Source organism: Trichosurus vulpecula, chromosome 8 (genome assembly GCF_011100635.1).
Source record: "Trichosurus vulpecula isolate mTriVul1 chromosome 8, mTriVul1.pri, whole genome shotgun sequence".
In the NCBI taxonomy this organism is placed as follows: Eukaryota; Metazoa; Chordata; class Mammalia; order Diprotodontia; family Phalangeridae; genus Trichosurus; species Trichosurus vulpecula.
Window position 1 is genome coordinate 85,623,443 of NC_050580.1, and position 22,244 is coordinate 85,645,686.

Consider the following 22,244-nt stretch of genomic DNA (forward strand, 5'->3'; position numbering starts at 1 on the left):
TCCCAAGCTTCACACTTTTTTGTGTTGCTGTTTTCAGAGCTAGTTCTAGGGGTTTGCAGGTTTTTGATGCTTCCAAGGTGGTGTGATCAAGGGAGAGGTATGGTCACTGCTTTCCCGCTCTCTCCTCTAGTCTTAACAGGAAGGGCCCTTGGTCCCCTACAGCCAAAAGCACTCTTCCTGGCCATAGAACTCTGACCAGGGTCCCTACTCCCTTGTGATTGACCACCAACATTTGTATTGGTAATTAAGGTGGGACTGTTTTACTGTTTTCTCTTTTGGAGCACTTATTTAATCAAGTGCCCTTGATCAGTCCAGCCTTTCTTTCTTTAATTAAATCAGGAGTCTTTGATGACCTCCTTATCTCAAGGGAAAGCCTAGTTTACATGGGTTTGAGTCACATGTCTGTGATGCCAGAAGCTTTTGGGTCACATGGGTTTGAGTCATGTGTCTGTGATGCTTTTAGGTCATGTGGGTTTGAGTTGTATGTTGTGATGCCCTTTGACCCCAAACAGGGTATATAAACTCAGAGGTTGGCATTTTTCCTTTAGGCCTCTCACTCACTGGAAGAGTATTGATTGTGGAGACTCTGGGCAGCTGTTGTTAAGAGCACCCCACCCCGGCCCCCAGCTTGTAAATCCAGATGTTGATGCTTCCCTGGTAACTATGAATTGTGATTTGAATCAGACAAGGTTTGTCTGTTTGTAATTTCTGTTTGTATTTACTCTGAAGTTCAGGGTGCTGGCTTTTCCTCCTGAATTAAGTGAGTCATATATGTATGTTTGATTAAAGTGAGATTGTTAGCCCCTTAAAGTTACTTTCCTTAGTAAAGCAGGTCAAAAGAACCTATGCTGGCAGCTCTTGTTGCTGGTCTTGTCAGGTCTTACTCCTCAACAGCTGCTGCTAGCCAATTGTTGCTACAGCATTTTTCCCCTACTGTGACCCAGAATATCCCTGGGCTGAGAGCTCCCAAAGCTGCTGTTGCCTCCATGTTCAGGGGTCCCAGACATGCCACTACTCCAATGTCACAGACTTCTACTGAGGACCTCCTAAGTTTTCTTAGGCCTGAAAAATGCATCATCCTGACTTTTTTTTGGCTCTGCCACTCCAAAATTTGATTTGAGACATGATTTTAAAGTTGTTTGGAAGGGAATGTTGAGAAAGTTCAACTGGGTTGGATCCCCTAATCTACTATCTTGGCTCCATCATCACCCCTCATCTCTTCTAAGATCCTTCCTTTGGAGCTACCTCCCCCCTTCTTCCATGGATGCCAGCTATTTCTAGACACCCATACACCTAACTCCTTTCTTAGTAGGACTTGTGGTCTTGGGAAGCATGATTCTTACTTAAAGATTATAGCCTCCTAAAGTGACTGTTTTCACCAAAGACCTTCTAGTAGGCCCCTGTCACTTTTCCTTCCCCCATGTCTAAATGGCACCCATTTATTTCCCCTTGTAGGGTAATACTAGCCTCCCATTGCCCCATCCAGATCCTACTCTCCACTATTCTTACCCTACTCTGACCATACTCCTCTCCATGGTTGACAGACTATAAAAAAATTACTATTCTTTCTCTACTTATACCTAAGTGAATGGAAGTACTTCTCTGTCTCCCCTCTGTCTTATGCTTCTGCCTTCTCTCCACTCCAGGGGCATCTGTCTGGGTTATCCTTGCCTTAGAAAATATTTATTTGCTTATAGGAAAATATGACTTTTAGTCCTGAGAATATTAATTCAAATCTTCCTTTCTTTTTCTTCACTCTTAAATTTCCCTTAAACCAAGAGCCCTTTAAAGCATTTTGTCTCTTGATTCATTTCTGTGCTTTCTCTAACCCTTAATCAAAATTTTTTCTTAAAGAATAGCCTAGTCTTACCCTAGAAGTATAAGAGAACTCACTTCATTGCTTAATCTTTTTCTGGTACTTTTACTTATTTATCTTTTTGTGTGTTTGTCCTATTTGGAGTGTTTATACTGCATTTCATGATGTGATTTAATGATATTCTTTAAAGGGGAGAGCAAGAACAAAGAGAACAGCTATCCTTGACCTGATTCTTCTGAATTAAGAGGAACTGGTTCCTGAAGTAGAAACGATGGCAATCTTGGGAGGGGGGTCAGCACTCTTAACTTAGAATTAATAGGGGGAATCAGGTATAGTCTGTCCTGAAAAAGTCCAGTTTTCCTCTTCTTCAGGAAGTGACTCAAAAATAACTGCAAGCATTGAATGGCCCTTTTTTTCTCCTTTGCTTTTCTTTTTCACACACTTATACCCTCCAACCTCTTGACAAAGCTTGGGATTTCCCACTGCTTCTTCAGTTTCTTTTTCTTCTGTTTTCCTTTCAAAGCACTTCTTTTCTTCTTCCTAAGAATACTTCATTGTCTTGGATAACCTGGATTCTAAGAAGGCATTCCTTCATCTCTTTTACCTTCCCCTCTAAGAAGAAATGAACTTATACTTCATGCTAACCTAATTATTAAATGGCACTAGCAGCATTGGATAAATAGAGAAGGCTGCAGGCTACTGAAAGGCTACCTTTTCCCTCTATACATTAAAGAAGCTAGACCCTCAGTTCTCTATTACTATTGTTGATGGCTTTGGGAGCTAATTCCTGGACCTAGCAGCCATGTAAAAACTACCTGTTGCCACATTAACTTATCAAGCTGGGGTCTCAGTTGCTGGAGGTCCCTGACCAAGGCTTTTATTTGTTGGAAAGTTCCAAAGATTTTCCCTGATTTTTCTGGTGACATGATTTTTAACATATTCAACTACCTTTGGTTGATAGTTAGCAAATTCATGCCAAAGCCCCAGAAGAAATTATCCTCATGTGTCCTCTAAACTAGACATGCTCCTTAAAATAATGAGAGATGTGGTTCAAAGGGAAGAATAAGTGGTAAAAGAATTTGAGGAAGTAAACAGAAATCCTTCTATCTTATTATAAAATATATCCTTTTTATCCTCCCACACCACAAGCAGATAAAAAATCAGTATATCCTAAAACCTAAAACCTATATCTCAAAGACATCAAAATAGGGGAAAGGACCTATTTGTACAAAAATATTTATAGCAGCTCTTTTTGTGCTGGCTAAGAATTGGAAATCAAGGGATGCCCATCAATTGAGGAATGGCTAACCAAGCTTTGATATATGATGAAAATGAAATATTACTGTGCTGTAAGAAATGATAAGCAAGAAGATTTCAGAAAAACCTGGACTTACATGAACTAATGCAAAGTAAAGTGAACAGAACCAGGAGAATATTGTACACAGTAACAGCAATATTGTTTAATGAAGAACTGTGAATGACCTAGCTACCATTCTCAGCAATACAATGATCCAAGACAATCCCAAAGGACTCATGATGAAGCATACTATCCGCCTCCAGAGAAAAAATTGATATTGTTTGAATACAGACCAAAACATGCTATTTTTTGCTTTCTTTATTTTTTTCTTTTATTCAAGTCTTTTTGTACAAAATGACTAGTATGGAAACACAACATAATTACACATGTATAACCTTTATCTGATTGCTTACTGTTTCAAAGAGAGGAGAGAAAGGAAGGGAGGGAGGGATAGAATTTAGAACTCAAAACTATTTTAAAAAGTTAAAAATTGTTTTAATGTGTAATTGAGGGAAAAATAAAATATATTTTAGAAAATCAGTAGCCTTTCAAGTTCAGTGGTGAAATGATGTTCTGTGTTGTTCAGTTTCATGATTTGACCAGAAGTGCTTATAACCATGATGAACCACAAAACTATATATTTCCCCATCTCATTCAACTTCTAAAGCAATTTGAAATAAAGGTTTTCAGGGCAAATAATTGTAATATATTTTTCTTATTTCATTTTCCCCCATTAGAATACTTACAAGCAAATTTGTTTTGTTGCTTTGTTTGTTTTGGGGGTACATTTTCAGGCATCTTCCAGAATGGGAAGGCAGCTGGGGAATTATGGAAAAGTCCTGAGAGTAAAATGTGGAGCCAAGAAAGGCTTGCAAGATGGAGGAAATGTTAATTTTTCTCAGCAGCCTTTGGGTATAGGCCCTAAGTGTCATTAATGTTATATGGGTTCTTATTAGGATATTTTCCAAATTTGTTATGGTCAATTTTACATTTTTGAAAGTGTCTATTAAGGCTGGCATTGTGTATTATTGGTTTTTAAAACATTTTCTTGTTGATATTTGATTTCAAGATGCCAGACATCCTGACCTATTCAAGCAGACATATTCATCCAGACATATTTAACCACAGCTTTTTCCTTGATAGCTTTATGCTTAATACGCTGTGCCTAAAGAAAACAATGATATCTATGAGAATTTCTTTTGCCCATTGGTTCAACTTGACCTCTAGATTCCTTTCAGGTTCCATTTTTCCTTGGTGTGTATTAGCAATTCTACACTTATTAAGTTCAAATAACATCTTGCTATTGTTAGAGAAAGATTTCTCAATATGAAGACACTAATATGTGGGCTGGGGTTTTTTGTTTGTTTTTTTTTATGTTGTTGTTAGTTTAGTTTTGGTTTTTTTGTGGAGTCATATAGCTTGTACTTTGATTAATAAGCTGTTTTGGTTAAACTCAATCTTAATTTGGAAGCATACTTTGTTCTATTTAAGAGACATGGTAATGGTTTTAAGGTTAAGCAAAACCATCACAAATGTAAACTCTCTCTCTCTCTCTCTCTCTCTCTCTCTCTCTCTCTCTTTCTCTCTCTTTCTCTCCGAAAAATTCCAGATTTTAGAGCAAATATTTTTAATATTACTGTGTTGATAGTACACAATAGTTTCAGATTTTTGTGATACAAGATATGAATACTTTGCACAAAACATGAAAACAGTAATTGGCCTGTATTTAGAAGGGTCATCGCTATTCTTATCTTTGAATAGTAGATAAGTAATGCCTTCTATTAGTAAAGGTTGAATCAAGCTTAAGTCTGAGAAAAAGCTAATAAAATGCTTTGCTAGTAATTCCTATTCCACTGGGATGCATTGGAGCCAATAATTATGAATATTGTATGGCCCTGCAGTTTTACAGTTTTGTAGAGGATCACCTCCTTTGAAGTAAGTATTCCATCATTCATATTATTAATGGTTAGCTAGCTTTATGTGTTTCATTTGATACAACTTGTTTTTTCAATATGTTGAGATTTTTGAAGTCATATAAATGACCAGAAATTTTCCACATCCTCCTTAAGGGAGAGAAGGGGCTTCTCTCCCTTGTCTTATTTCTTTGCTTCTCCAATCTCCATAGTAAAGCTTTTTGTTGATATTGAATTATTTATTTTGTTCTTTGCTTTGACTCTTTATCTTATCTTGACCATTTGACCTTTGTATTCAACTGCTGATTAAAGAAGCCTAGAATTTCTCACATACTTTTGTTTTCCAGATTCCATTCCACATGTTTCTTTTTGTTGCCTTCCTGTGTCACACCCATTTCCTATGGCTGTGTCAGACAGATATTCATATAATGTTCCAAAGCTTTTCTGCTCATCCTTAATAGGCTCTCTCAAGTTGTTTCTGTCATGGTGAGGTTTGATGCTTGTCCAAGGAACATTCCTTGATAGTTTCGCTTCTCCTTTTGTTTTTATCTTGGCAACAGCCAACATATATGCTGTCACATGGTGGGTCCTATATTATTATCACACTTTCTGTCAAATATTATAGAAAAGTACATTCTTTCATGATGATTATAGCAAAATGCCACCTTTTAAAAATTACCATTTTAGCATAGTTACTCTGCTGGTGGGATTTTTAAAATACTATCTAAATATGCTCATCTCCTCTTTAAAACCTGTTGAGGCATCATTATTGTAAGAAACTTGGTAAAATTTCTTAAGTTTAGATTAAGTGAAGCTTTCTAGTGACTTCTTGTTCTTCAACTTTTTCTCTTTGGATTTTAGCTCTTCAATTTCATCTCTTAGGTCATCTAACCCGGGATTAGGGATGAAGTTATTTCCTACAATTGTTCTGTATTGGTCAATAATAAATTGTTGCATGACTTGGACAAAAGGCAGAAGCAAGCCTTTGCCTGTACCAGGCTAAATTTACAGTTGTGTTGGCATACAGCATAGATACGTAATCAGAGTATCTAGGTCTAAATCCTGTTTTATGTACACTTATGGTCTATCCACTTTAGGGGTCAGCACCATCTGCAATGAAACATTTCCAACAGGTGGAATGTTGGTATTGCTCATTCATTCCAGTGTGTCTTGCTTTTTTGCAATATTAGAAAAAGAAAGAGGGCTGTTCACTCTACCATCCTCCCTGTGAAGCTGGTCATCATTCATCACAATTGTTTCAAGTGAGCCAGACCATGTCCTATGCAGTCTGTTCTACTTCTCTAACTCTTGTACTGACTGGAATGTTGACACAATCAGTGATATCACCAAATCCCAATCTGCCAACATTTCAAGTAGATCAAGAAGATCTAGATCCAAGTATAACCGCTGAGACAGGCTAACCTTGTGATTATGAGAAAGTCATTTCACCTGTAAATATCCCAGGTAGTTCTCTACAAGTAAGATACAAATGAGTTGTTGATCTGCATTGGTGGCATATTTCCACACTGGGAGTTCCTCATAGCAATGAAATCAAAACCTCTCATGTCCAAAAAAGACTGTCAAGACTGAAAGGGACATCATATGCCTGCTCTGCTTCTGACTAGAAAACTAGGCCAAGTTTGGAAATGTTTGTAGCTTATGTTGAGATACCAGAAGCTGTGATGAGTCAAACAGCCAAATGCCCTTGGCTGGAAATTCAACCTAGAAACCTGGCACTTGGAAATTCTGCCACCGTGCTGATATAGACAGAAAAGTGAGCTCAAAAGAAGCAGTGCAACAGAGCTTAAATTAGCAACCGAAGCAACAGAATCTGCCAATCCTGGCTCTGTCATCCTTTAGCAAATATAATCACAGAAAACCACATTCTCTTCCCTGTGAGAGATTTCCAATAAATTATTTCTAAAGCTCAAAATTGCAGTGGATTAATGTGCAATATGAACACCTGAAATACAAACACTGATTTGGGCTCTGTCCAGTGCATCTCTCTGAAAATACCTGTTACTTACACTCCAAATTCTGTTGACATCCCCTGTTACTCCTTTCTAAGCCTGACACTATAAGGGAGTGCTACATTAGAAGGGCAGTTTGGATCCTGAAAGAAGACTGAAAATGAAATATTTTTCTATAATTTTACCTTGTTAGAAAAAAAAACCAAAACAAGAAATAGGCACTGAGTATATTTGTTAGACTTTGGAAATCTGCCCAAAGAACTAGCTCTCTGGAGAGGTTTATGCTGTCATGCTTGCCAAGTCTACCCAAACCTGGGGAATTTAATTATAGCAAAAGGAAAACTCAGTAGGGAGAGTAAATAAATGATTTAAAAATATATATTCATCTAATCAATTAAGAGGCAAATGAGGAAAGGTAGACCAGTCAACTGATAGGTCTCCTTGAAATGAAGAATGAAACAAATTAACGATACTACATGCAATTGACTATGAAAATTAAGTGGAAAATTAGTGTTAAAAATAACATTTTTCCTAGCAGATATATTAATATGTGATTATTATTTTCAACATAAAAGTTATCCTACATACACACACACACACACACACACACACACACATACCACTAACCTCCAGATCCCTTTGGAATGTAAACCCCATTGATCAGAAAAACCTGGACAAATTTTCTACTCTGATACTTCATCATGGTATAATTTTTAGATCAAAGACAAACAATTTACTTCTACTCAATACACAATCTTTGTCCAACAACCAAAGAGCTAGTACACTATCAGATGTATTGAACCTTATTAATACTGATGTTCTTACTTTAAATGAAAACTGAAAAGACAAGGATATGGAAGCTAAATGGAAGAATGACTCTAAGTTTCTTCTTGGAAGGGCCAATAAAAGAAGTAATGAAAGCTAGTTTTATCATATGCACAAAGATAAGAGGAGATATTATGTCTAGGGATATGATCATTTCTCCTTGAAGTGCCCACAATTAGGCAAATCAAAAGGACCTCAATGAGGATAATTGCAGCCTATGTGCTAAGATCCATTGGAAAGAATAAAAAAATAATCCATGAAAATCTTAATAAGATCCTCCAAGCTAAGTTAACATATGTTTGGATACTCAGTCAGATGAAAGTGATCTTAGAAAAAAGCTGTCAAGAACTATTTTTGAAAATGGGGATCAGGATTGAGGAAGGAAAGAGGCTCATGGACTATTCAAAAGCTTCGCGTTGTACATTACGAATATTTTTTTAAGAGATTCAGCTGGCACTGGACATGGTGACCAACGAACATCATAACAAATGAAATTGACTCTACTGGGGAATAAAGACCACTCTCAGGTCTAGACAACCAGATTACTCAGAGTTTTTCATGTCCATTTGGTAGACAACCTCTGAAAAACTGTCCCCATAGCTTCAATATTCTAAATATGTTTTTATACCTCACTCAAAAAGAGAAGGGAAGAATCAGGATATTTGGAGGAGTTCAGACTTTCTAAGAGCCAAAATAGCTGAAGCCAGAGAAAAAGAACAGGAAGTTATTGGGACAAGGACAGGCACTTAAAGGTAACCTAAGGGTCACAAAGGTTACAAATGGGAAATACCTTCCTGAACACAGAAAAGTGACACAGCTTACAGTCAGTACTAAAAAGAGAAACAACTTACAGATACAACGGCAAGGGAGAAAAACTGGAATATAAGCTTCCTTACTCCAAGCCTCATGAAAAGCAGGTTTTTTAAATGGAAATATTTAAGCTAAGCTGTTTTCTACAACTATTATTCTAAAAAAGAGTAAATTACTTGTTATAGACGAAGCAACTAGTTTCAAATCAGCTGAGCTCAATCATGTCAATGAGTGGCAGTCAAAGTAAATAGCAAATTAGAAGAAAGGATAAAAACAAGAAGACACAGCAGCTCTATCTAGACTTGTTCAAAACAAGTTTTCAACTCCAAAGCACAGTAAAAATGGTAAATTATTGATATTTCTCAGAAAAGTTTAATTGATACAAAATAATAACTACAATGAGGAGGGATGAGCCCAGAAAACATATATTCCAGTTAAGTACTTAATATCCTTGCCAGGTAAGAGGACCTTCTAGCTAAAGTCAACCCCAGGATGATTCTATAGACTTTTAATGAACTCAGAACACATAGTCTGCTGATCACAGGTTGCTAATGTTTCTCATGAGAACAAACCCCAAAATCTGAAATAATATTAGAAAGAAATTTATTAGGTTGTTTGGTAGAGAAAAGCAAGCTGGAAAGGAGGCATGACTCCCTCTTCTTTAGGACTGGGAGGGTTTACATTATATAGGATTTGGACAAGGGTGCCTGCACAAAAACCACATGTACACAGTTAAGCAATTTGACTGAGAGGGCAACTTAAAAAACAAGGTAGAATGGGATAGATAGGAAAATTATAAGCATTCAATAAAATTTGGGTGAAGCCAAAATGCTATAGAACCTAAAACACAAGCTTGGGTGGACCCATCTCAAATCATGGGTATAGTAACCCAAAAGAAGAATGTTTTGGGTGCATCCAAGACCTGGGGGAACCCAAAATACCTTGTAGCCATCTTCAGCATTCCTAGAGAGTTACTGGGGTCAGGAGACATTCTCAGTATGACAACCTTGAATCACATAAGGTTGGATTTAAATAGTATAGTAATTTTTCCTGATCAATACAATAAACCTTATTGCTACAGTAGTATATTCTCCATCTGTGGGTGTATACACTATAAGCAAAACTATCTCCATAGCCCTCTATTTCCTATATCCCAACTATCCCTTGACTTACAGGTTAAATCTAGTTCCCCTTGGACCTCCCTTTGGCTTTCTACCTGCCACTGTCTTTGCTATGGATTAGCCTTCCGTGTCTTTTTCCTATCACAAGAAAGGTGCTATATGGTATAGAGGGGAAAGTAGTGTAAGTGAATTCAAAATAACTGATTTTTAAGTCTTGGGTGTGATATTTATTATTTATGTGACAGGGGAAGGAAGGCACTTAACCTCTCCTAACCCTGTTCCTTCATCAATAAAATGAACCACCATAGGGCTCTTGTGAGAATCAAAATAACATTTGTTTAAGTGGGTGCTTTGAAATTAAGCACGAATTGTTACACTATCATTAATAATGATACTAATAATATCTCTATCAGCATACTGTGTTCTTCTACATATTGCAATCAGAACGTAAGCAAGGGTAACCCCACATTGGCTAGTGTAAGACCAAGTAGGAGTTTGACCTTGGACTACGGTGATGGCAGTTGAATTTGATTATTCCTTCACAAACCTGAATTCTGGTTGATTATATCTTAATCAAATGCTTTTTCTTGCATGTAATTGCTTGATTAAACTTAGAGTTTCATCATGGAATACTATATTTAGTTTTCATTTTCACTAGATTGAGGAACACGTTTATGTTTCATCCACTCTTCTCCTCTCATATTTTCTAACATTCCTATCTCATAGGTCAGTTGTGGGGATCAAATATAGCTTCAAGACCCTATTATACACACACACACACACACACACACACACACACACACACACACACACACACAGAGTCCTTTTTTTCAGCTGGTATGCATACCAGCAAATGGTTGCTATATACTAGCAAATCTGTCAAAAGTTATAATTCTCCTAATATGTCATATGCTTAAAACTTGAGTATGGCATACAGAAGGAAACAATGAATAATACATGTCAATAAATACAAGCTTGGGTAGCACCCCTTCTGAACTTACTATCACAACTTCTACAAGAAATTGGTAGGTTGGGTCCCCAGAGGGTGGCCAACTAATTCTACCCTTGGAGTTCTAGAAGTAACCCTTGAGGGACCGTGGTTGAATTTTTTTAAATTTTATTTTAGACTCAAACACCAGAACACAAATACAGAATAGAGAAAAGAAACAAAAATATATTACAAACTTACATATTGGAACTTAAATACAAAGTAAGAAAGGGGAAAAAAGCATGTCATGTATAGCAGAACATAAGAGAGGATTCAAAACATGTAACAATAAATTTTTCATGTCAAGAAAGCTTGCATGATAAATACTACGTTGTTTTGAGAGCTGTCCATCTTTGCTTCCTAGTAAGTTTTCTTTTGTTCTCTGCTGTGCACTTCTTTACTTGGTTCTTTTTTTCCCTGCACCCCCCCCCCCCGAAGGCTACAATTAAGTGTGAATATAGTTCTCTATAGCTATAGATATATACATACACATATACATATACACATACATATATAGACATATACTTTCCCAAACACATTCTACTTCTGATCTTTGGTTTTTTGTTCATATCTCTTGTTTCCTATCCCTCCTGCCTCCTCTACTTTACTTCTACCTGCTACCTTGCCATCCTATTACTTGCCTACCCCCCTCCAAGGATCCCTCCCCTATCCTCCCATTCCCCAAAATCTTCTATAGCCCCCCATAACCTATTCCCTCACTCTCCTCTCTAGAGATCCCTCCCTTATCCTCCCATTCCCATTATTTTTAATAATATTGTTCATGAGCCCCCATCAAATGTGCCCCAATATTTATTAACCAGTTGATATCTCTTCAAAATCAAACAATTGACATCAGTCAGCTTTTACAAAGGGATTTTTATTGAGAAGTTATAATAAGGAACAAAGTACAGAAACACCCTCTTTTAAAGCCTGTAACATACTCTTCCAGAAATACATATGACATCCAGAGGGAAAGTATACTGAAACTTAGAAAGGACATTTGGCAAACTAGTAGCTCACAGCTCCTGGCTAGATGGAAGTTCTTTTCTCCATTTTTGTGGTGTTCTGGAAGTTGCCAATTAAGTGGGTGAAGCTCTCTGCTGAAGATATGTTCCTCTCTAACCTAAAGGGGTCCTATTTCTTTAAACTATCTTTCTTTGGTGTGTCTAGTTTGTTCTCTCTCAGGTCCTGACTGGATACATTGCTTATCATCAAGTCTCTCTGATAACGTGGTCCACAGGGGAAAGTGGAGTGTGACCCTCTCTCTAAGCTCACTTCCCCTTCTCTGTCCTCTCTCCCTTTTTGATACTATCTTGTTACAAGAGCAAGGTGGCTGCTTCCTCAAGCTACTAAAGTTTGATTTGAAGTGGTTTTTTGAGTACTCCACATGGAATCTGGTCTGACATCAGTCCAGAGGTGTGTCCAATTTTCTCAACCATTCTCAATGTGTTTTGTCTTCTGAGTTCATCCAGTAGCTTGAGTACTTCACTCCTTTCCAACCTGATTAAATTGTTCACACCTAGTTTATGCTTTTCTTCAATCTGTTGATTCAATAGAGGTATCTAGGAATTTCTCAAAACTCAGTTTATACCTTTGATTGACTGCTTTTATGATTCAGTAAAATATGTCTCATCTAATAAAGGCATTAGGACATAGAGCATTTTTGTTAGTTATATTAATTGGGAATAGGGCACCCTTTTTAGACTTACATTTCACTTTCCTCAGCCTTGTTATAGAATGTGTCTCCCTCCTTATTCCATCACTACAAATTGCTTTAAGCAAATAGCCAGCACAAATCAATAGTAAACACAAATTCAGTCATATGATAATACATTGTATATATTAAGTCTAATTCAGTTTTGAGTTGTAGCCAATGTCACATAATTAATCATTATATTATAGCCTTGTCTCACATTTCTTGAAACAAGGGTAATAAAAAATTTCTAATTTTTAAAATTTTCATTGGGCCACTATACTTCAGTACACAAATGAATCTGTGATCTCAATCAATGTGGGTACTCCCTCCAACCATGAAGATCCTAATCCATTCAACCTTCCCATTTTGTGACTTTTGCCCATGTCCTCTTCTGATTCCTCCATACAAATGGGGAATGAGAAAGAATCATGGGGCCCTTTAAAGTATTCTGGCTTTATATGGGCACCAAAGCAGTATGTAGGATATTCATCCATTATCCTTCTTATTCAATACATGACTGGTCCACCTTTTCTTCCAGTCAAATCTTTTCGATGATGTTTTTTAAGCCACTCCTTGAACACTGCTAGAATATTATTGTCTATCTGTGCCCATCACATACTGTTTCATTGCCATTTGGGTGACTCTCAATGTTGATTGTTTTGAAATTCTAATAGATACTGCACAATTCACAACCATATAATAACACTAGAAGAACATTAGCATTCGAAGGTAGGTTTTTTAAAATTTAGAATTATGTTAAAACAGTGACTAAAACATCCATACCACTTGACCCAGATATCTCACTATTAGACATATATCTCAAATATGTCAAAGACAGAAAGAAATGTCCCCAATACACCAAAATATTCATCGGAGCACTTTTGAGGTAGCAAAGAATTGTAAATAAAGCAGATGCCCATTGATTGGAGGAAAGCTTTAAAAAATATATAGCACTTGAAAAAACAGGAATATTACTGCACTATAAGAAACAATAAACATGAAAAATTCAGAAAAGCATGGGAAGACTAGTGTGATACAGAGCGAGATAAGTAGGAAGAGTAAGACAATATACATAGTTATGTAAATGAAAGGGCAAAATCAAAACAAAACTTAATGCTACGTATTTGTAATGACTAATAAGAAGATATGAGAAAATGTACCTTCCTCCCTTCTTCAGAGGTGGGGGACTACCAGTGTGGAACATGCCATATACCTTCAGTCTCAGTTAATTTGTTATTAGCTTTGTCAAAGCTTTTATTCTCTCCCTGCCCCTCTTGGTTATAAGGGACTCTTCACTGGATTCTTCTTTAATTCATTGGAAAGGGAAATGGAAAAATTGAGTTTCTTTTTCAGGGAAAAATTCAGGGTTGTGAAAAGCAACACACAATTTCCCCAATATAATACAATCTGTTCATCTCCTCCTATTCAAGACTATTTGGGTTGGGCCCCATTTCCTATCATCCACTGTCTTTACTGAGGTGCTAATTCTATCCACTGTTTATCTAACTGCATATGACAGCTGGAGAGGAGGGAAGGAACAAACATTTACTAAGCACCTACTATATGCCAGATAATATGCGAAGTGCTTTATAAATATCTCATTTCTACAACTGGACAATACACATTCTTTAATCTTTGTTTTTTCTTGTGTAGATAGTTGGGTCAACTTCTTTTCCACGACTATGTAACTTTAGATATTTCTGTAATGTGCTGGAACTTGAAACGATTAGTTTACTGTTATCTACAAAGGATCTATAAGACCTCACCATCTATAGGTAAATATAAGGTTGTGGGTTTCTTTTAATACTGTAAACATATACATGACACACAATATACAAACACCTTAAAACATTTTCAAGTATACAAAATCTTACTGAACATGTGATCTTGGCAACTCATTCACCCCACTCCCTTGCCCTAGTTTACTGATCTGTAAAGTTGTCATCTGATCTGTTTACCTCCTGAGGCTATTGTGAAGATCAAATGAGATGATATACTATAAAGTTTGAGACAAATCCAAGCTCTTGTTACATTTAACATTCCCATCTCATAAATCTTGGACCCAAGAACATATCGTGCCATTGATCTCTGTGATAAACTCTAGCTCATCTGAAACCGAAAAAACCAGAAAAGTCAAATTGGCAGCATTTTTTAAATTAAAAAAAAGAAATGATAAATAAGCATCTGTTAGGGATTTTTTCAGAAAGGCATCTTCCTGGAATTTGTAGAGATCCACACTCAAACTTCTGCACCTTTCTCAGGGAGAGCCTGGAACAGTGGGCGCTGGCAATCACGCTGAGCACCCCGAAGCATTCATCTGTACATTGCAGGAGTCTGATTGCCTTCTAAATCACAGGGGCATGGAGGAATGGGAAAGATTAAGCCATGTTCCATCTAGGGTTAGTGATCTAGGAGGGGGGCACTGGGCAGGGAAGCAGAAGCTGGCACTTGAGCACCACCTCTGATCCTTAACAACTGTATGACTGGACAAACTGTTTAACCTACCTTGCTGGTATAATGGAAAGGATATTTGCATTATCTTTGTCACTTAAAGAACATTGTTCTTATTCACTGGTCTCTTCATTGTAAAATAGCAATCCATGAACTCCATAAACCCCATTTAACCAGATTTTATTGATCATTTATTAACAACTGGATTTGAAGCTTACTAAATGCTATGCAATTTTATGTAATCTCCACACATAATAGGCCTTTAAAGAAGGTAAAGTTTTCTTTGCTTGGATGTTCGATTTCAGTCTTGTGGGTAATTCTGAGGTGACACAGCAGATAGAGAATGAGACTTGGAGTCAGAAAGATGAGTTCAAATCTTTCCTCGGACACATGCATGCTCTAAAACCTGAGCAGGTCACTCAACCTCTCAACCTCAGTTTTCTAACCAGTAAAATGGGCATATTAATAACACCTACCTGCCAGGGTTGTTGTGAGGAGTTAGCATATGTAAATGACTTTGCAAATCTTAATGGGCTATGTAAATGCTTATTGCTGTTGCCGTTATTGTTGTGGTCATCTGCTAATGCAGATCCTCCTCCTGTATAATTTATAGCCTTGGTGAGTTGACTAGAGACACTGATATGTTAAGTGTTTTGCTGGTCATGCAGCTGGCAGGTCTCAGAGATGGACCTTGAGCCCAGGTGTTCCTAACTTAAAGGCAATTTGTATGCTAGAGGATGCTGGCTCTTTGGAAGCAGGTAGTACAGGTGTCGATATCATCCTTATTTTAAAGATAAGGAGACTGAGGCTCCCCAAAGTCACATAGCTAGTAAGTCACAGAATTCTCATTTGTACCCACAACTTCTGACTCCTGCTTCCTCAAATATTTTAAATTAGTGGAAGGTTGGTTTGGCCTGGATTGAATAGTAATTTCTGTAATCAGTGTACATTCATTAAAAGTTTGGTAATGGTGAGGTGATTTTGTACGTGTTAGCTTTTAAAAATTAATTCATCCTTTGATAACACTCAATGAAAAGATTACTTATAGAGATAGGGTGCCTGCTAAAGCAGCTAAACAATTATGCATTATCATTAATTGAGCAGAGCCTTGGAAACCATCCATAAATGAGTGCCTAGAACAGCACTGAACATACACATGATAGATGCTTAATGTATCGAATTTGATTGCATCAAATTTGGCTGATGATTTTAGACTGTTCCATCTACAACTGCAGCATTACAAATAATTCCAGCCTAAAGGATGCCTTCACCCTCTCTCCAAGAAAGAAAATAAATGACATTGGGATTCTTTTGTTACCTAGCAACAATGGTTTTTAACTACCTAGCAAAGTGGTTGTAAATTTCTTTACATAAATTGATCTCATCTGTTCTTCACAACATCCATGTGAGGTAGTTAGTTATGCCCATTTTACAGGAGGAAAAGTAGGGTCACAAAAGACAAATGATTACCACTTTAATCATTTAGCCTTCCTCTCTAAAGTCACCTTGTATTTTGCACACACACACACACACACACACACACACACACACACATATGTGTGTGTATGTATGTATATTGTCTCCCCCACTGGAATCTCAAGATATTTTGGGGATAAGGACTATTTCCATTTTTTTCTTTGTATCTCCAGTGCTTCACACAGGTCGTGGAACACATCAATCAGTTTATTTAGTGCTTACTCTGTGCAAGCTCTGCGTTAAGTCGTTGTTATTTGTCCTTCTTTCTCAAAGAGGACCATGACATCAGGGAGGCGATACCATGACTGCAAGTTTTGCATTGAATTGAACTTAAGTGAGAGAGGGCTGTACAAAGTCACCAGCCTCACTCTCTCCTCCAGAGCCATCTGGTTCCAGAGGCAAGATATAAATCATGTTAAGTTATAAGGATACAAAGAAACAGCAGAAACACTTCCTGCCCTCTAGGAGTTTACAATCTAATGAGGAAAACTAAACACATGTATATGTGTGTATGTATATTTATAGATATATGTGTATACATATGTAAACACACATGTATGTACATAAATTACTTTGTATTCATTTATTATTTATTAATTATAATACATATAATATATGCAAAATAGTTTGGGAGGGAGGGTGAAACATCTGTGTGAACCAAAGTTCTGGATCATGGGAGTCAAAAAGTTATGGGTGATAGTAAGATCAAAGATCTGACCATTCCATGCGTGACTAAGGTGAATTGAAGGTACAGATCATGGGAAATGAGAAGGCTCATAAACTGGGAAGCCAGGGTGTTAGAGGGGACATCAACTTTTGTATTGAAATCCCCAAGTATAAGTGTGAGGGTCAGGGAGGAAAAGAATACTAATATATCCTAGGTAATGAACTTAAGAAAGGAGAAAGAACGATCTAGAGTCCTCTATAAGACAGCAGCCAGGCTCTAGATAGCATGCTAGAGATAAATGGAGTGAGCCTCAGTGGAAGCAAGGTTGTTAAATGATGGTGGCAGAGACAGACTATGGGGATGTGGAAGTTAGGAACAATTTCTTAGGAACAAAAGTACATCTACTTTATTTGCTCTGAAAGATATGAGAAAAGATACATTCTGTACTGAAGTAGCTGGTCAGGGATGTAGTATTTTCTAAGAGATGTTAGGCTTTCTGGAACATAAAAAGAAGTAATAATATTTATATAGTCTTTAAAGTTTATGAAATGCCTTGTAACTATCATCTCATTTGATCCTCATATCAGCTCTGGGATGTAGATACTATTATTATCCCATTTTTCAAATGAAGAAACTGAGACAGAGGTGAAATGTCTTGCCTAGAGTCATACAGCTAGTGTCTGAGGCTGAATTTGAATTTAGGTCTTGCTGACTACAAGTCCAGTGCTCTATCCACTGATCCACCTAAGAAGTGTAATACAAAAAGGAGTTTATTAATGATAGAATAGGGGTGTGAAAGCAAAGAAAGAAGGCAGAAGATGACAGGGACCCTAGAGGCCAAGGTGGTTGGAGATGAGTCTCTGGTCCTGGGCTGAGTCCAGCTAGAGTTAGTCCTTCTGTTTGGGCCTTTGATGGTTATGGTGAACTGAAGCATTGTTGATTTTCTCATCCTCCTTAATTTTCAAAAGTAAAATGGGCGAACTAGTGAGTTTACTTCATGGAGATCTTTGAGTAAAGGCTTGAGATCTACTTGTCAGGTATGCTATAGAGGGAATTTTATTCAGGCATAGGTAGAACAAGATAGTCATTGACATCCCTTTCAATTTAGAGATTCTGCGATGGCGTGGAATTTTCCATCCCACTTAATTTGTCCATCATCACTGGAAATACCAGCTCAGTTTCCTCCAATGTAAAATGTGGAGGCTGACTTAGATGCTCTCTAAAGTCTTTTCGACTTCTAATATTTTGTGTTCATTTAAACATTAAGCTGCGTCAGTGAGAAAAACAAATAGCCCAAAAGGTGCATAAATAGAACAATTGTTTAACTAAGTTGTCTCATCATTCAGTCAAAATGGATAATTCAGCAGCCCTATATACCCCTTACCTCTATTATTAAAAGTTCCCTGAAACTCAAAAATATCTCTTTTAGTTGCTGGGAATATAAGTAGAAAGAACAACTCTAGTTGCAGATAATGTTTCCAAATAGCCAGAAGCATAACTGTGTCACAACAAATTTATAAATTGGAATTGGAAATGCCTTATCTCGCCTTAGAAGATATGTCTTGAATTTAAAAAAATATGAAGTTCTTACCTCTGCTCATTTAAAGTCAGAAAAAATTATAAAACATATAGCAACCAGCAGGTTCATCCCTGGACAGGTTAAAGCCTGAGTTAAATCACCTTGCTTGGGGCATCACTCCCTAGGTCAACTTTTTACACAGATTAACCTTGGTTAAAATGAACATCCAAGGGAACATCTTTCAGTGGAGCCAATAAGAGTTTGTTGTCAAAAACAGTCCTCAGTGGATATAAGGTTAAAGGAAGGTGGTACCAAAGGGCAACTAATGTCAATCCTAATTGTGTGTTACATTCTGTTGGTAATACCTTTTTAGCCTCAGACCCTCATCTTCCCTAGATGCCACAGAGCCACTGAAAATGCAGAGTCTGACATAATTACCCTATTTTTCTGTATCCTAAGATCATTCCTGGTTGTAGGACAACCACTGTCACCATTTTATGTAAATATCTAAGCTTTCCACTAAAACTTTCCAAGTCATCTCACTTGTCTGTCCATTTGGCAATGCCACGACTCTGCCTGCAATTCTCTATTCCTTCCTCTCCCCTACTCTATAATTCAGATAATCTAGGGCTAATTCAATGGGACCATACTCCAGTGGGCCATTCTTCATATTATCAGCCACCACAATCACTTCTCCCATCTTTAATGTATTCAAAAGACTGAGAGTTTTCCCAGTTGACCAACCTAATGACACTGCTCCTGAAGCAGCAGAATAATTGGCATGCTGGGAACCAGAGATGTAGAGATGACCTAGAAATAGTATTTTAAGCCATAATCAGGACATGTGGCCAGTACAACAAGGTGAAATTGCATTTGTGGGCTTGTACAGAATTTGGCTTTGGCAGAATCAAGAAAGGTGACAAGCAGCTAGAGGAAGTTTGGAGTGCAGCTTGGAGAGGAATAAAGACATAGCTGGCCTGGGCACCCTCCTTAAATGGAAGTCACAGGCAGAGACAAGAGGGCTGAGGGTACTTCCAGGGTGTGAATTCTATGACTGGAGTGAGCTTTCAGGACAAAGTCTCTGGGGAATGATAGAGTAAGAAGGGAGGATTTCTAGTGAGCTTCAAAACCCTTGTATTATTCTCCATGACCAACTCTCACTCACTCCATATATCAAATCAGTAGTCATTTCTAATACTACAGCATCTTTCTCACTATCCATCCCCTTCTCTTCATTATATAACCACCACCCTATTTAAATCATTGTTATTTCTCACCTGGAGTATTGCAATAACCTACTATTTGATCTCCTTGCCTCAAATCTTTCCCCATTCCAATACATCCTCTATAAAGCTGCCAAAATGAATTTCCTAAATTTCTGGTCTGACCATATTATTCACCTATGACATCCCCTCTCCACCTTATTCCAGGCTCCACCGAAGTCAGTTGACATTACCTCTGTGGAATAAACCCCAGTAGTTTCATATTACCACTAGGATAAAATATATATAAGCTCCTATGTTTGCCATTTAAAGCTCTTCACAGCCTGTTCCCTTCCTTCCTTTCCAATCTATTTACACATTACTCACACTACGCATGCATTGCCAGCGTTTGCCTCAGTGTTTGGGAGGCTCTGAAGGAAAGAATGGTAGAGAAGAGGTATTAGACTGATTACCAAACTGAAGGTCTACAGGGCTATGGTGCTGACCTCATTGTTGTATGCCTGTAAAACCTGGAGGTCTACCAGTGCCATGCCAGGAAACTTAATCGCTTCCATTTGAATTGTCTTAGGAAGATTCTGAAGATCACCTGGCAGGATAAGGTATGAGGTCCTTACTTGAACTGAACTGCTAAGCATTCAAACTCTGCTTCAGAGAGCGCAACTCTGATGGGCTGTCCACAGTGTTCAAATGCCAAACATATGCTTGCCAAAAAGACTATTTTATGGAGAATTCACACAGGGCAAGCATTCACATGGTGGTCAGAAGAAGTAATACAAGGACACTCTAAAGGTCTTTCCCAAGAACTCGGGAATTGATTTGTGACATGGGAGACATTAGCACAGGACAGCATGGTATTCCCACATCAGAGAAGGTGCTGTGCTCTATGAGCAAAGCAGAATTGAAATGGCTCAAAGGAAACTTGGGATGTGCAAGTTTGGAGTATCCACCCCAAATATTCACACAGACTATCTGTGCCTGACCTGTGTTCGAGCATTCTGAGCTCATATTGGCCTGATCAGCCACAGGGGGACACACTGAATCTTGACTCAAGCATAGGTGTGTCGTTTTGGTCCTCTTCAAGAACGAAGGACAACAACCAACACATTATTCCATGCCAGGTTCTCTACAGTTCAGCCATACTTAGCCTATTTGCTGTGTCTCACTCCTAATGACCCAGCTTCCATCTCTGTGCTTTGGCACTGGCAGTTTCTACTCATTGGTCCTAGCTCTGGCCTTCAGAGCCAAACAGAAAAAAATCTAATTCCTCTCCCACATGACAGTTCTTTAAATGCTTGAAGACCACCATCATGCTTCTGCTCTCAGAAGTTTCCTTTTCTATAGGTTATATACCCATTTCCTTCAACTTATTCTTATTTATCACATTTTCAAATTTTCTGACCATTTTGATTTCACTCTCATTTATCAATTTTTTTACACTATGGAGCCCAGAACTGAACCCAGGGTTCCAAGTGTAGTCTGGACAGGAAGAGAATGGTAGTGGTATGATCTTCAATTTGTACACTATGCAAATATATAAAAATGTGTGTAGGTACCAAAAGTCTTGGTGCAGTATAATAGCTTAACCATGCACTAAGAGTATGTGGAGTCCAAAATTCCATTAACTGTTTTTGCTGCTGTTGACCCATATTAAACTTGGAAGCAGCTGGAAAAGTCTTGATCTTTTCTATGAATGGCAATTAAATCAGGTTTCTTTGTTCAATTTATTCTTAAATTATTTTTTCTATTGACATTTGCTTCTCATCTCCCAGAAACTGAAAAGAATAAAAAAATAAAAACTCAAATAAAAATATATGTAATCCATCAAAACAAATTCCCATATTGGCCATGTCCCAAAGGCAAGCAACATTCTTCATCATCTATTTTCTGGAATCATGGGTGATCATTGTGTTCATCAGAGTCTTTCAAGGTTTATTTTTACAGAGTTGTTATAATATGAGTTCTTCCCCTGGTCCTGCTCACTCCACCTTACATCAGTTCATACAAGTTTTCCTAGATTTCTCTAAAACCATTCCCTTCATCATTTCTTATCTGAATTTGAATCTTGCTTCAAATGCTATGTGATCAAGTGTTTCAACCTCTTGTGGGCTTGGTTTCTTCAACTATATCATGAGAATAATAATGGCATCTATCTCCCAAGGTTGTTTTGATCATCAAATGAGTTAACAAGTATAAATGGCTGGGGATGGGTGGGGGAGAGGAGGATGAAATGTGAGCAGACACGCATATACTTACACACATAATTTAAATATTTGGGAGGCATTTTAAACATTTTCTGACAAAGCATTTCTGATATATTTCCTTTAAAAGAAATGAAAATGAAAACCTGCCAAAATAAATAGATCTGCACTACGAATTGCAGGCCTACCATGTAATGTATTCTAGGAAAGAGCAAAGCAAATAACTATATGAATAAGAAAATAATAATGCAAGTGAGGATAAGGAATAACGGAA